Source organism: Hippopotamus amphibius, chromosome 9 (assembly GCF_030028045.1).
Source record: "Hippopotamus amphibius kiboko isolate mHipAmp2 chromosome 9, mHipAmp2.hap2, whole genome shotgun sequence".
Lineage (NCBI taxonomy): Eukaryota > Metazoa > Chordata > Mammalia > Artiodactyla > Hippopotamidae > Hippopotamus > Hippopotamus amphibius.
The window spans coordinates 65,922,254-65,938,399 of NC_080194.1; the positions used below are offsets into that span (position 1 = coordinate 65,922,254).

The following is a 16,146-nucleotide window of genomic DNA, read 5'->3' on the forward strand; positions in this document are numbered from 1 at the left end:
GTCATTTAGGAGGAAACATTTAAGTTCAAAGTAATCACAAATGAGTATCGTAAGAGAAACCTGAGATGTGTACAAGAGCAATAGGAAATGTTAGTTTTGGTACATTAGTACAAACTGGCCCTGTCTTGAAGGATCAGGAAAGGTTTCATCGAGAGTTATTGAGCCAAGTCTCAAAAAATGTGTAGATTTGTCAAATGACAAAGACAGAAAGGAGCAGGAAGTGAGGTGGAGAGTTAGGACTGCAGGCGGAGGAAACAGCATGTACAATTCTCACATAGAATGTGTCAGGGAAACAGAAAATACTTTGGTGAAGACCGAAATGATGATACGGCAAGGGGATAATTTCATCAAAAACGGCCATTGGACTTAAAAGAAAATGCTCTTACAGATCAATTCTTGGGTCTTATTGTTATGGACTAACTGATGATTTGAGTTTAAGGTGCCTTTAGAGATATAGTCCAATACCCAGAGGTAAGACAACTGGTAAGAGTGAAATTAAAACTAAAAACAGTGACTCCAAAATTAGCACCCCACTTCCATGGATGGAAAAAATCCAATATTGAGAGCTAGAATACTGGACTATAACTGAATCATAATTAATAAGGAAAGTCCTGTGCCAAAGGGCTCTGATTAGATGGGTGGTATTTAAATGTTTCTATTTGTGGCAAGCTTTGGCAAGGCATGTACATTTGAAGGGGTTGAATGGAATTCTCTGTTACAAAATTACTTAACGACCCATCTTTTAGCATTGTGTAGCTTTATCAGGAAAGCTGTCTTTGGTCTTGTTTATTGAATTGATTTTTGTATTCAGGAGTCAAAGTTCTTGCAAGTTCTGTTTGCTGTCTGTTCTTTCTTGGGAGCTGGCTTGATATTCTTGAACTTTGCTCCTCACCTATATCCACTCAGTTCTACATTCCTTTGAATGTTGTTGCTGTATCAATCTATATCCCCAGTTGTAGCAAAATTTAATTGTACGCATGTGGACAAATCACAACATGTGGATTCAGAACTACTCTATGTAAGTTCAGGATCCATTGGAGTTTTTCTCTTTATGAGAAATCTATAAAATGAAAAGAGGCTGTGAGAAGACTCTCAAAAAAAAAAAAAAAACTATTTAGAAAGCTTAAGAAAATATTCCTGTGGCTCAGAAAAGAGACATTTGTGAAACTGAAAGTCTTTAAATTTATGAAAGATTTTTACAAGGGTTTGGAAACTGATTTGTTTTCTGCACTAATGGAATAAAAAAGAGGAAAGAACGTAAGTAGGTAGACTTCCTAACATTGAGGATGGTTAAATACAATCATAAAAAGAATTTTAAAAAACATTTTCTGCTTCATAATATTAAGCACGTGTACCCTGTCTAGACTATCATGGGGTTTGGGGGGCGGGGGGGTTCTTTTTTTTCTTTTTTTTTTTTTTTTTTTTTGCGCTTCCCTGAAGATTAGAGGATAAATAAAAAAATAAAAACAACACTTTTATTGCACCCATACTATGTGTCAGGTACTGCTCTAAACAATTCATATGCATTATCTCATTTGATTCTTATTATCAACACAATGGCATAGTTTCCATTATTACCCCATTTTATAGAATTGACATTACTTCTCCAAGGTCGCAAATGTGATGGTGGTAGTTAGTCTATCTCATATCTAACTTGAGATAATTAATTATCATATGAGAGTGACTTTTAAATAGCATTTCAATTAGGTGACTTCCTGGCAATCTCTCACATGAAACGTCTCACAATAAATTTTATACATACTATTGTCAGACATGCTCATTAAACACTAAAACCTCATGTGTAGGCCAGTTAAGTCCTCCAGGTTTTACTTGGGGGAGGTAGGGAGAATGTTAAGTTAGAGGCAAGCCAGTTTGACTTGTTTGAGTTTATATAAAATGATGGCTAGAGCAGTGATTTCTTGAGCTGACTATGGCATCCGAGGGTATATGGGATTCAATAGGTGCCCTTGGGGTAAGAGTGTGGGGTTTTGATGCCCATGCAGGGCAAGAGAGTTGACCTTAGGATCACCAAAGGAAGAGAAATGAAATTGAGAGCGCTGAATAAAACAGAAAACTTAAAAGAGTTCGCATTTAATAAGAGGGCTTCTAAAACTTCATACATGAGCCCAGAGAAATAATAACGAAGAGTGTTTCTGAGTAGAAAAAGAAAAAAAAAAAAAAAGGTAAATTTAACCGTTTTACGTGGACAGAATAAGTCAAATACACAAATCATGAAACTGCTCCTGAGCTAGTGAAGTCTCTAGGCATCTAGCAGAACACTGTGCAAAATTTTTCTCTAGTAATAATTACACAAAGTTCCCTGGGACTCCAACAGGAAGTATAATCTTACTAAAGAAGATCTTAGGATAAAAATGTACAGTGACATGCAGAAACTACCCACCATGAGTGGCATCAGCAAGATTATACTTCCAAGAATATTAGATGAAAAGAGTACCAGATGAGGACTACAAATTGAATGTTTTAAATTAAAAACATGATAGAGGAAGGAATAAATATTACAATAAAAGAATAGGACATCATGATAAGAGACTGGGAGGATTTAAAATAGAAATATATAGAATGCCTAGGAATTTAAATATATATGTATAAAATTCATTAAAAATAAACACTGTAGATAGGTAAGACAATAAATTAAAACTTAAAAAATAGTAATGAGATCTGAGAACCCTGAAAGCAGTACAAAGAGGGATGGAGAAGACTAATAGGAGATATATAATGGGTCAGATGAAAAGGTGCAGGAAAAATATAACAGAATTTCAGGAGGAGAGAATAGAGAGAATGATGGGGAAGATGTATTGGAAGAAATAATGACTGATATTTGTTTATAATTAATCAGATTAAAGAAACATAATGAATTCCAAACAGAATTTTAGAAAAATATAGTATTGAAACTGCAGCTCAAAAAGACAAAATGTCTTCAAATTATAAAAAAGAGACATATTCTTAAAAGAGAGCAATTGGATCGACAGTGGACATCTTATCATAAAAATAGATACCAGAAGAAGGTATGAGATAATATCTTCAAAGTGCTGAGGGAAAATCATTGCCCATCTAGAAATCTTTATTTACCTATGCTATCCTTCAAACTCTAAGGTGAATGTAGACAGTTCAGGAAAACTATAAAAAGATTGAACATGTTTAACCATCACATATTTTTGCAGAAATACTATTAAAATATGTACATCAGTAAGAAGGAAAATTAAGAGGGTTAGGATGCTAAAAATAATGATGAGAAAATAAATTAATACATGTGGGAGTTATTTTGACTTAATTGTAAAGTAATAATCAATGGTGATAATAATGACAGAATTTGGTCAGGAATGGAACTACTATAAGACAGAACTATAATACTATCAAATAATAACATGGAATATTGGGTGTAGTATTAAAATCATCAATTGTGCAACTTTATGAAAATTAATTTGAAAAATTAGATCAAATGAAAAGGATGATTAGCACTTCAAGTATAAATATTTATTATAAAGCACAGTAATCAAGATTAAGTGGTATTAACACAGGTAAATAAAAATAGAACAAGCAAAAAAGAGCCCAGAAATAATTAAATGCACACTCATGATCTAGACATATGACTTAGGATAAAGATAGACAACTGGCCATACATATGGGGCAGGTACATTCCCATCTCACACCATAAAATTTTTTTTAAAAATTGAAGACGTATAAGAAAATATAAGATGATATATTTATGAACTTGAAATAGGGAGAATTTTCTTAAGATACAAAATGTACACATATAAAGGAAAACATCGATAAATTTCAGTCCATGAGAACTATGTATGATAAAACATAAAGGAAATTAAAAGTCAGAGATCGGGAGCAGATATTTGCCGTGCCTGTAATAAAGAGTGTCCAGAATACATAAAATACTTTTACAAATCAATAAGATATAGTCTAATTTAAAAATGAGTGAAGGCTATGAATAGAAGGAAGTTCAAATAGACAATAAATATATGAAAAAATGCTAAGCCTCACCAATGATTAAGAAAATGCACATCAAAACTACAGGGAGCTAACATTATATATTATGTTTGAAAAAATTAATTTCGATTATAATGTGTCATCTAGAATATAGGACTTACATAAACTACTAATAATATAAATTGGGAAGAAATTTGTAATAAAAGTTCCAAATGGACATGTCCTACGAATCATTAGTTACATTTTGAAGTATGTACTCTAGATTAAAGCTGTGTGTGCTTAAAGAGAGGTACAAGAATGTTTCTTAAACATTATTTTGAGATGAATTTGAGGTGGAGTGGAATGAGGTGGGAGATTTTGATTATATGCTGAAGAGTTTATTTCTTTAAAATTAATCTGAATCAAATATGACAAACTGTTAATATTTATTGAATCTAGGTGGTATGTACATGGGTGAGTGTTATGTTACTTTCTTATATCTCTGGGTACCTAAATATATCATGATTAAACATTTAAAAGAAAGGATATGTGAGATATTGAAACACTAAAGAATTGATTTTGATGATTTTGAGAGCAGAAAAAAAGAAGTAGGCTTAGCCCATTATAATTAGAGTCAATGGGCTTATTATTTGTAGTGACTCAAACATTTTTTCACACTTATCCATGACCGGTTGGTTCTTTGGGGCAGAAATATAACTATTTGCAACTGGGTCATTGGTTTTAACATATATATACAACTAGTGACCATTTTTCCTATTGTCTATATAGATAAAACATACAGAAAGAGTGAGCTACTCCTTTGCCTTATGTACACTGACACTAATTATTGCACTTTTTCCAGTTGACATTTATTATTGGGCTTATATAGAAACCAAAAAAAACCCAGTAATTTTCTTCCTGAGCTCCCACACTATTTTTCACACATCTGTTATACCATTCTGCATTGAAATGTATTGCTTTATACATCTATGTCCCCAACTATATACAAATCCTTCAGAGGAGAGATTATATCTTATTCAGTTTGGGGTCCCTGGTGCTTGACAATAGTAATAATAATTAATACCTTTTTCTGGAAAAGTATTGCTTACCCTATTAGTCATATAAGTAATAACATGAATATATTCTCAGTGTAGAAGACTCAAATATTGCCCAACTATATAGACCAAAATGTAACTGTTTTTATCCTCCCTTTTCACTACTCTCTACAGAGGTAACTAACATCAACATTGTAGCATCCCTGTGAATTAAAGTTAAATATTATGTTTAACTTCTTTTAGTCATAAATTCTATGTAGTGTCTATTTGACACCTGCTGTTTGATAATAGACGAATATCGGATGTTTAAGGGCTATCAAGTATGTATATCATATATACAAATAAATCAAAACAAATATTTAATGTTTATTGGTTTGTACATTAACATTTTATGTTTCAAACATGTATTTTCTTTGCTATATACCATACACCTAACCTAGATGGCTTTTCAAGCTACCAGATATTATGAGTAGTTTCTAGGGCTTAATATTTACTCTGTTTTTATAATTATCTATGATATATTTAGATGATTTTTAAAAGAAAATCATGTGTGTGCCAGGCAGAAAATGTAGTTGTATAATTCTTAATGGCTTGATTTAAATATTGCATTTACTTTGAGAATTCAGAGGAGACTCACGCAGTGTGTGTGTTGAGGTGTGAACCAAAAGCTGCTTAAAAGGATTAATGTTGCATCTCAAACTCAGCTGCACTGGTAGGCTTCTGTCATATGAGAGGTATTAAAAATGAAATTATAAAGGAAAAGGTCTGTCCAGGTACTGATGATATACAGATGGAAAGTGTCTAAAAAACTTGTTTTCCATACATGGCAGAGCTGCAAAATTTGTCTCAATCAGCAGAGCAATGGTTAGAGACTGTTAGGATTTACTGTAGGCAGCTGCTGCCTTCTTTGTAGCAGGCACACCTGCCCGGAGAGAGCCCAGAGAAGATGGTTGTATAACTATGGCAATGACTTCATTCCATCTACATGGAACCCATCTTTTAAAAAACTTCTAGGACTGAAAATCGTGAATATGCTTCTATTGCCTCGTTTAGACTTTCCAAGTTTGGGATTCTCTTATTTTGCCATAGACACATTCAAAAAATATATTTTGAATACCTAGAGTGTGCTAAGCATTTGCCTAATGTGAGTGTGGGCCCTGACTACAAATGGCCTATTCCACACTGCCCTCGCTATCTCCAAATGCCTATTTAAAGAACAATAGTTATTATTGTTATTTTTAAAGTTAAATCTTAGCTGGTAGCCCAATTTATTTTCTTAAGAACTTCATCCTATAAAAGTTTATAAAGCCTCTGGGTCAGGTGTGTGAAGAAGGTCACTAAAGTTTCAATATAAGAGCAAAACCAACCAACAAAATGATCAAGCGTCAAAGATCTTGCAAGCACTGGTTTTAGTGACTTAGGAAATCTTAACTTATGAAGAAAGTGCAAAAATTATTTTATGATCTGGCAGTCCTATCAGAGTAAATTAACATTCTTTGATTTCCCCTGTGATATCAGTGATTTGAAAGCTCAGTATTTTTTTCTCACCTCTTTATTGTTGGATTCCATCTTAAAACGTTAAAAACAGAAATTTCTACTCATTAATTGAGGGACAATTGCTCCCCCTCCCCTTTTTATCAACTTTATTCTGTTAACTGAACAGTCTTTTAACTAAATCACAGCTTAGACAAATGCATATGCAGGAATAATGAATACCTCTAACATCACAGCTATATTGGGGAAAGCAGTGGTCCTGCTGAGTAGCTCTTTGAAAGCTAAGCAGGAGTAATCATTTATTTATTTGTTGGATTTCTGTGGCACTTTTTTTCCAAAGAGTACAAGGTGTAATGTGGTGAATTTTGCACAGGGGTTGTCTAAGAGAGTCAAAAGGAAATTAAAGAAAAGTAGAGTTCATAGGAAGTGAGAACACAGAGCAAAAGTAACAGCTAATGGCAAAACCAAACCCCAGGCATGTTGAAGAAGGTAGAAGAATTTGGGCTACCCCAAGGGTGCCACTGTTGGCTTTTCAGAACACTGAGTCATTTTACCAGAGCCTATGCCCCTGGTGAGCACTAGATATTTCTGTCCAATACTCACATGAAGACCCATAGACTAGGCATCAGAATCATAGCCTCACAGGGCAGGAAGGGGACTTAAAGATCTTCTGCTAATTCTCTTATTTTACAGATGAGGCAAATCAAGCTCAGAGTAAACAAGGAAACAATTTAGAAACAAGCCAGGGTTTGAACCCAGATTATTCATTTATTCAGCAAACATACATTGACTGTATTGTGTTCAACACTGTTCTAGGCACCAGGGTTACTTAATCAGTAACATGGACATGGGTCCTGATCCCACACTGCCTTGTTCTACCTCCAATTGCTTACGAGGATATTCAGTGTACTTTATAAAACATCATTCTGTCCAGTGGAGACCCAACACTCTTTGGGGGTAAACCTCAAGTGACTTATAGTGAGAGAAGGGAGTTCTTTTCGAATTATCTATAAGGGTGTTGACATTCTTTGGTCAAAAGGTGCTCCCTAGGGCAAGTCTATCACCTCAACTGGGAAACATTTACTGGATTGAGTCTCATTTGTAAATCAATGGGAGAAAGGTTTTCCTTGCTGAGATGAGCAGTTTATTTTTTTGTCCTCTAGTAGGATGGGCAAAGGCTTAGACATTATCTCTCATCCGAGGAAACACTTGTCTCTTAAAATTGACTTTACCTTTAAAATGCCTCACATAATAGTCTAAACCCTAGTAAGATAATTGAAATTGGAAGCACATGGTGGGAGAATCAAATGTGAGAATTCTTCAAAGGAGCATGGTTTAAGAGTTGCCATAAATCTACCTTATCAAAACTAATATTACAATCCTCCGTTTAACACTGGATGTTACTACAAGAAAACTCTGGGGTTTTAAGAGAAAAAGGAGTAAATTGTTCTATTTTAGCTTAAAGGTAGATTTAAGCCCCTCTGCGTTACTCAGTCTTCAGGCAGTAAACCTGTGCTTATAAAAGCAGCCCAGGTTGCTTTAGAGGTGGAACCAATGAGTTTAAAAGCTGAGGACCTTCACTCTGGCATTAGGGAATACACTTCATCCTGTTCCCTTTGCCCTTTGTCCCGGGGCCAGCCTCCAAAGAAATGAAGTGTTATGCTTGCAAACTGCAGGGACGACTGGCTGATGAGCAGAGATAGGACTTTCCTTGGACCAAGTGGAGTTGAGGAGGGGGCAAAGGAAGGACACTTCTGTTTCCAGCCACCCTAACTGCCTGATATTCTCAGAGGATCAGAGCAGGCTTCAGGCTCCCGGGACACCTGTTTGTGCCCACAGGGCCACGTCCGTGGTGGCCCTACCTCTCCTCCGTGTCTGGCAGCTCCTGTATTGGCTGGTTTACCTGCGAGGCTGTGTGTGGATCTGTCTTGCGGCGGCCACTGCCGCCAGCACGTACTGTCAAGGCAGAGGGAAGCCAGGCGAGGAAGGCAACTGCCGGAGCCCAGGGCGGGAGGTGAGCCGCCTCCCGGACGAGTTGACTGCGGCTTCCCTTCCTCCTGACACGCATGGAGTTTGGTGGTGACGGAACCGAAGAACTGCAGACAGATACTTAGCCGCCTGGATGTGTGTGCACTGGCTGGGAAGGCAGCGCCCGCCCGCCTCACCCGGACCTCCTGCTGGCAGGATGTAAATATACCTGCGGACTGGCCAAACAGGACTGCCGGTCCCCCCAGCCCCCTCCCTCCTCCCGCCCTCTCCCTCGGCTAACCAGCATGAGAGGAACCGAGAAAGCAACAGCCTGCAAGTGACAGCTCCAGACCGATTCCGCTTGTCTCGGAGCCGGGGTGGGAAGTTGATCGTGCAGCAGCTTCGTTGCGAAATCCTTCCATTGGCATCGCTATGTTTGCCTCTATCTGGTATGCCAAGAAGCTGGGTCGCAGGTTCGTGCACAACGCCAGGAAGGCGAAATCCGAAAAGGTAGGGAATGTGTGGGGATGAAGATTACCTTTGCAATTTGCCAACTGCCTGCTCTGGACTGCTGGTCTGAGTACAGACGCAGGCTTTTTTCGCTTGGGATGCGAACCTGCCTCTCTCTGGAAATGTAATCCATGCCACTTACAGAAGGGGGAACTCTTGGAGCCTGGCTACTTGGGAGAGAGGCCTGGGGGATCAAGCAGAGTCATTAGCTATTCAAAATATTTGGTGAAATCATCAACTGATAGTGTCTCAACAGAGGCTCAGTATTCCTTTAAATGGCACAGGGTGAAAGCAATTGAGCAGCTGAAATCTTTGCTTTTTCAGGGAACTCTCTAAGTAAACTTGTTGCTACGCTGGATTATTTTTATTACTGTAATCTTTGATTCTGAAGGGGGCATTATGAATCCCCGAGCCTTCCTCCAGTACTTGTGTCCTAGTGTGTGTCCTGGGAGCACATATTTGGGACTCTCAGTAACACTGACCAGACTCCACAGGGGTGCTTGATATCTTTTCAAATCAACAAAGCCATCCTTTTAAAAGTGTTTACAATGAGCAAGAATTCTATTTATAACCAGATAGTCCCAGCCATTTAGAGAATGGCTTTGTATTTCTTTTATTCAGCATGACTGGTTGTTTCCAGAGAACCTCTATCTAGATTTACCTCATTAGTTATCTTTCTCTAAAAAATTAAAAAGGCCTGTAAGTCCTAAGATGCATAACAAGCTTGCATCTCTGATTTGCCCTGTGCTTTCAGAGGCACTGGCCAAAAAGTCATATTTAGGAAATCAGTATCCAATTTGTTAGGCGATGGGGAAACTTCCAAAGATAATATTTTGTGAAACTGAGATTTTCCATGTTACTTGGAGGATGTGATCTTTGGCCCAGCATCCTTTCTGCCTTAGACGTACTCTCGAGATTGACCCAGAGGTGGCTTTCCTGGCCTGTGGCTCAGTCCTTGCTCTAAACTGCAAAGATTCCTTCACTTTAACTTGCTGTTGTTCCTTCAGAGTGGGAATGTGGATAAAATGAACAAGAATCCAGTGATAAACCAAGATATGATTGTTTTTAGTGTGAAAAGAGAAAAAAACATCATTGGAGTTCTGACATTAGGGTTGCAGCCTTTCAGAATGTGCAGATCTGAGGATTATAGAATGTTGACAGACTTGTTATTTAATGGCACTTTTGCTGGAGGAGTAGTAGGGGGAGGCAAAGGTGGGATAGAATGGATTCCTTTCTTTTTCCATATATCACAGGTAAAACGATTACAAACCTAATTATCATATACCAGCACCATATGTATTGAACAGCTGGGTTTTGAGGGATTTGCTTTGTTTTGTTCTGCTTTAAGGAAACAGACTTGAAAGTGGGTCTTTTATTGGAGCAAATGTTTTGAAAAAGTGCCTTCTTCCTATGAAAATTATAGGTTGTATGGATGAGGGGACTGTTAGGGACCACAAATGGCTCTGAAAGCCACTGGGTGATAATGGCTTATGTGAAATTAGTATGCAAAAAGAAAGTTGAATCTCCCAGTGACACTTAATTCAGGCTTGGGCCTGAATGTGGAGAACACCAGCTCGATGAAATTCAGTGTACAGAACCTAAAAGGATTGTTAATCCAAGGACCTAACACAGTCTTCTGCTTCTTGAGTGTAGGAAGAAGCTAGTCAGGGGCCTTCAGTATCTCCATTTCATTTCTGTGATGACTGTTGCTTAGTAGAACAAGCAAGAAGTCACCAAATATGGGGTTAAGGGTTTTTACTACATTATCTTACTCAGAGGTAATACTTTATTTGTCTAAGTCAGAGAGTAAGGAAATCAACATTAGAGAAGTGAAGTTTTGCTCCCTGAGTGACAAAGACTAAAGGAAAAATTATTAACTCTGATGCCCTTGTGTTAGCCAGGGGAGCTAGGAGGAGTTAATTTTGAACACTAAATGATGATAACATGAAAATTAGCATCTCGGTTTTTTTTTTTCCCATAGAATTTGTATTCACAGGGTTTCTGGAATAAATCAAAAGGTGGGCTGCCTTGAACAATGAAAACAAGGCCTTCAGTCAGTGCTTAGTGAAGGGGAAGTTTCTGTATGCTGGATACCTTATGTTATCTCATGGCTTCTTTGACACCAACTGTGTGAATTTTAATATTTTGTCTAATGAGTACAGTAATATACTTCAACTGAGAAGGCAGTTAACAAATGGTACTGCAAGCTGGATAAATTCCTCTAATGTATTGCTATAACAGCAGAGATCATATACTTGCAAACGGGGGAGGGGGATGTAAGGTGCTGCTGACTATATGTTGTCATGCTTTACTATAAAAAGGAGCAAGATCATTGTTGAGTTTTATTTAGAAAGTGACCAGTATACTTAAATGTGAAAGAACTATTGATTCAGAGAAGGTTTTAGCATTTGGGGGTATAAATCTATATCAGAGACAGTGACTGTGATTTTGTTTTAGTACCTTCTATAAATTTGGGCTTCTTTTGGCAATAGGAACACAGTTTTTCTCCTAGTCTAATTTAAAAAACCTGCACCCATCATAGCCCATCAGTCCTACTTTAGTATTCAGGTGTGGTTGGGGAAGTATATTCCTCAAGGCTGGGGTTAATGGAAAAGCTAATGGGGAACGTGCAAGCCTAAATGCCATCTTAAACAAGCAGTATGCCTGATTCATGGTTGCCTCGTCTACTGTTTTACCTCATCGAATGCCAAAGGAATTCAGTATTGGCATGGAATATGATAATAACCATCACAGCAGTAACAGTGTTAATGACCGGCCCTCTTCACACACACGTAGTGCTTTAGGCCACAGAGTTTCACTGAATCCTATAAGGTAGAAATTGTTTTTCCTGAGTCCTAGAGAGAAGAGTAGCTAGCCCAAGGTCACAGAGTTACTAGTAAGTATTAGTGCTCGGATTTGAAATTGAGTTCATCCAAGCTGTTCTAAAAATGACTCTGAGTCTCTAGCCCTCTCTTCCATCCATCTATCATTCACCTGGCTTAATGAGTCATGAGGTTTATAGAATCAAAGTTTCTGATCATGTAACTCAACCCCTTTATTTCTGATAAGACTGTATCTAAGCTGTCTTAAATAGACAGTTGTCTGCCTTGTTATTAAAGACTTTACACTCTTTGTCTTCTTTTAGATAAGTGTCTCAAGCTATCATCTGGCACCCATTATTCCTTTTAACTAGCTAGTAATTGTTATATCATCATAACCTAAACAATGGCATTCGTATTCATTGCTTATCCTATAAAAACTAAAGATGTCTTTCATCAAAAAAAAAAAAAAAAAAAAAACCAAAAACCTAAATGCTTGGCAATTGTAGATGCACTCTTTTTAGATTAAGTCAAAGATGTTAGCTGATTCACATTGTTATTGTTCTAAAAAAGAAAAAGAAAAGGCTCTTTGCTATTCTTTCATTAAAAAGACAGTTTGTGCATACCAACAAATTCTGTGAATGAAATTATTTTAAATGTGATGATATGAAATCAAGACTGCCTGACTGCAGTAGAATACTTCCATTCAAATAAGTTTTTTTTTTGACCCTGTGTAATTAATTCAGAAGTTCGTGTCTTACTTGTATGCATGTTTGCCACATTTCAACTTAAATTGCTTAATTAAGTCAGTCTCTAGATTGTATTACTTTAAAAGGGCAGCTTTAAGATAAATTGAACTGCGATTTCCGGTGACATAATCATATGCCAGAGTATAAAACACTTGAAGTTGTGAACCTTCAATTCTGCATCAGCTTCTTTCATTTGTTTTTAATTTTTATATTTACTTATTTTGCTTTTAAGCATATACCATAAAAAGTAGATGCATGATGCATTTAGAAAAGACTGGCATCAATATCCATCAACCAACAGACACAACTGTGGATGAGCTTGGCAGTGATAGATACCATATGAGTGATGTAACTGAGCACAGATATTCTGACATTATGCAATATTCACCTTGGAGAATTCTTTAAGAACCAACACACCGGTTCTACCCTCCTCCCAATCTAAATCAAACACATTAATGCAACATAAACCAACAGAAGGGGAAATTTAGTAATGCATTTGCTGGTACTAACAAAAGAGAATACTGTCCTGGGTGATCCTGGTAAAGCTTAAAGAGCATTGGGCCTAAGGTGAGGACTTAGAGGGAATTATAGTTCTGTTCTTTGCTATGTAGCCTGCAGCCTGTCATATGGCTTCTCTAGGCCTCAGTTTTCTCTTTGAAGTGATACCTGTGCTTCAGTAGAACCCCTGTGTCTCAGGATACACTCCAAACCCTTTACCACATCTACATGGCCCATCATGATATGGCCTCTGCTTTTCTCTCTGCTCTAAATCAGCATTCTGAACTATTTTCAAATTCCTGAATGTCCCATTCTTTTTCTAGCTTTTAAGATTTTGCTTATCCTGTTTGGCTGACTACTAAACCACAGCCTAGCCGTATCCCTAACTCTAAGCTTCGGTGACATCATCATCACTAGGAAAACTTCCCTGGCCCCTACAAGCCCAGGATGGGTCCTCCATAGGCTTTCACAGCAGCTTGTGATCATCTTTCTTTCTCATTTCTCATTAGAGTGTGGATTCTATGACATGAAGGACTATTCAATCTTTTTCACCATATCTCTAGGGCCTAAAAGAATGCCTGGAATATGGTTGTCTCTCATATCCTATTTCATCAACTCTAGGTTGTCTTCAGTTGCAAGACGTACCATTTTTTCATGTATTACAAAAATAAAGATTGTCAATGGAACTATAACATATCATCAACTGCAAGATCGCACTGATTTCAGAGATATTAAAATGTGAAAAAGTTTATTTTAGAATCAATGAAGTACGGCATAGCTGAAAGAATGAATAATGAATGGGTTTATTTTGGGATTAAATGAGTTAATATAAATAAAATGTTTAAAGGTTACACTTGCTCTCAAATCACTTTTATTTCTTTGCAAATCACAATAAGAGTTTGCACAGGGAAATATAATACAGTCCTAAAATGTATCATATATTTTGTCCTGTGCTGGTCAGACTCAACCAGCATTACATATGCTATTCTGGATTTAGGAAGGTAAATAAATAGAGGGAAAATGAAAATGAAGGTTATAGAAGAAATTGATTAAAAGCCATTATGAAACTGGAGCCTTTTAGGTTGCAAAAGAGAAACCTTTAAGAAGCCTCCTGGCTTCTGAGTATATATTTATATGTCTAAATAACAACAACAAGGATAGTTAACTTCTGTTGACTTCTTTCTGTGAACTGAGAACTGCGCTTATACAAGGATCTAGTGAGATCATTACTCTTATTAATTTTTAGAACAAAAACATATTACTGGTAGGTGGCTGGGGTTAGACTGGGTGGCTGACTATAGAGCTCAACCTCTTAGTCAATAAACATTACTCTGTATGTATACTACACACATACAGGGGACTGCATATTATATAATATATACTGTATATTATACTGTATATATGATATATGTTTACAGTGACCTAAACATCAAGTTTATTTTTCCCTATATGAAAGATAAATGTAAAAAGTGAATTTAAATGCAAAATCTGAAATTGAGCTTAGGCATAAGAAGAAATGTCTTGATGTTGAAGATTCTCCAGTCTTTAGTGAATGATAGACTCTTCCTATGTCTATTTTTGCCTCATGGCAGATTGAAGAGTAGCCTGACCTGAAGAGAGGGATGGACAGATTGTCCTCTCAGGTCGCTTTCTCAGAGCCTCTGAGTCTTTGAGAGCTCATCAGTCGTGAGCAGCAACGTGACTCAGCGCCGGTGTCTGTCTAGCTGTGGTGACAGAGAGGACAGGTGTTTGTCCATGCTAAATGCAGCCCTGCAGTTCTCCCCTGTCACCTGGCAGGTGAAGCAAGCAGCAAAATGGACAGTAGCACCTGTTCTGAGGCCCCAACATGGCTGCCCACCTTGGAAGAGCACAAGGCACAGCTGTTGACAGGACAGGGAAGGAGACAGAGGGAAAGGGCAGGCTCAGAGAAATGGCTAAAATAAAGGAGAGGGGCGAGCAGGAAGGAGAGGAAGATAACAGGTCACAAAACCACTGTAAAATTGTTACTGATAATAGTAACGCCTATTTATTGAGTAGTTTACTCAAGCACTATGACATATGCTTTGCATGTATCATCTCATTTAATCCACCCTACAACCATCTTAGATAATCTTGTTATTAGCCCCCATTTTACAGATGAAGAAACTAAGGTATAAGATATTACAGGATTGGCCCAAGATCATAAGTAGTGGAACCAGCCTTCACGGCCAGGCCTGACTGAATCCAGAGCCTGTCACCCTAACCACTCAGAGCCTGTGACCTTTCTTGGATTGGGTGAGATAGTGATGTGGAGAAAGGATAGACCAACACAACAGCCATCTTCTCATCTACCTTTGCTTCATCTCTGTTGAGTGACTATGTGGCTAGATACAGGACCTGATTTCTCACTGGGGGTCCTCCAGGAAGTAAATATCCAGGTAGTCTACCTTCAGTCCACTTTACAGAATTTTAGTTGCAAATTGTTTTGTTTTTGATTTGTTTTACACTCAATATACCTTTAGGATGGTCTTTCTCTACCTGGTATCATTCAGTGGTATTTATTACATTGAATGATGAAGATATAAGGAAAAAACTCCATCCAGCAACAGTAGCTCAACCATGATGACCATTGTAGAGATAAATTTAATAATCAGATAATATGCACATCTGATTTGCATATGTGTTATGTTTATGGAGTTAATGGAGAAACCATCTCACTTTAAATCATGCCTTGTAGTATTCACTAATTTCATTTTAGGTTGTCTTAGTTCACCAAATTATTAAATTGTTAATTAAATTATTAAATCATCATAAATTCTGTCCCATTCAGGATACCTAGTACACATAGGCTCTAAATAGACCCTGGTTAAATGATTGACTTGAATGGAGGACTCTGAGCTGCACAAGAACAAGACTGAATTAGGGGTCAGTAGGCCTGTGTGTTAACTGGCCCTGTCCCAACCATCTGTACCCCCTTGGCTAAAGTCTCTTAATCTCTCTGGGCCTGAGTTCTTCATCTGCAACCAGATTCCTTCATCAACTCTAACATTCTTTGAATTCTAATCCTGATTTGCTATAAGACTGCAGAGTCCTTAAAGGAAAGGATTTGATCTCATTTGTCTTTGTACACCCAGG

The 16,146-nt window shown here is 37.4% G+C and overlaps 1 protein-coding gene across 1 annotated transcript in view; it reads left to right on the forward strand.

Annotated features, from left to right (window-relative positions):
• The window catches only part of DLG2 (discs large MAGUK scaffold protein 2), a 1,973,535-nt gene that overhangs the window by 1,065,284 nt on the left and 892,105 nt on the right, over positions 1–16,146 (forward strand). The gene's annotated exons all lie outside the window — the stretch shown is intronic.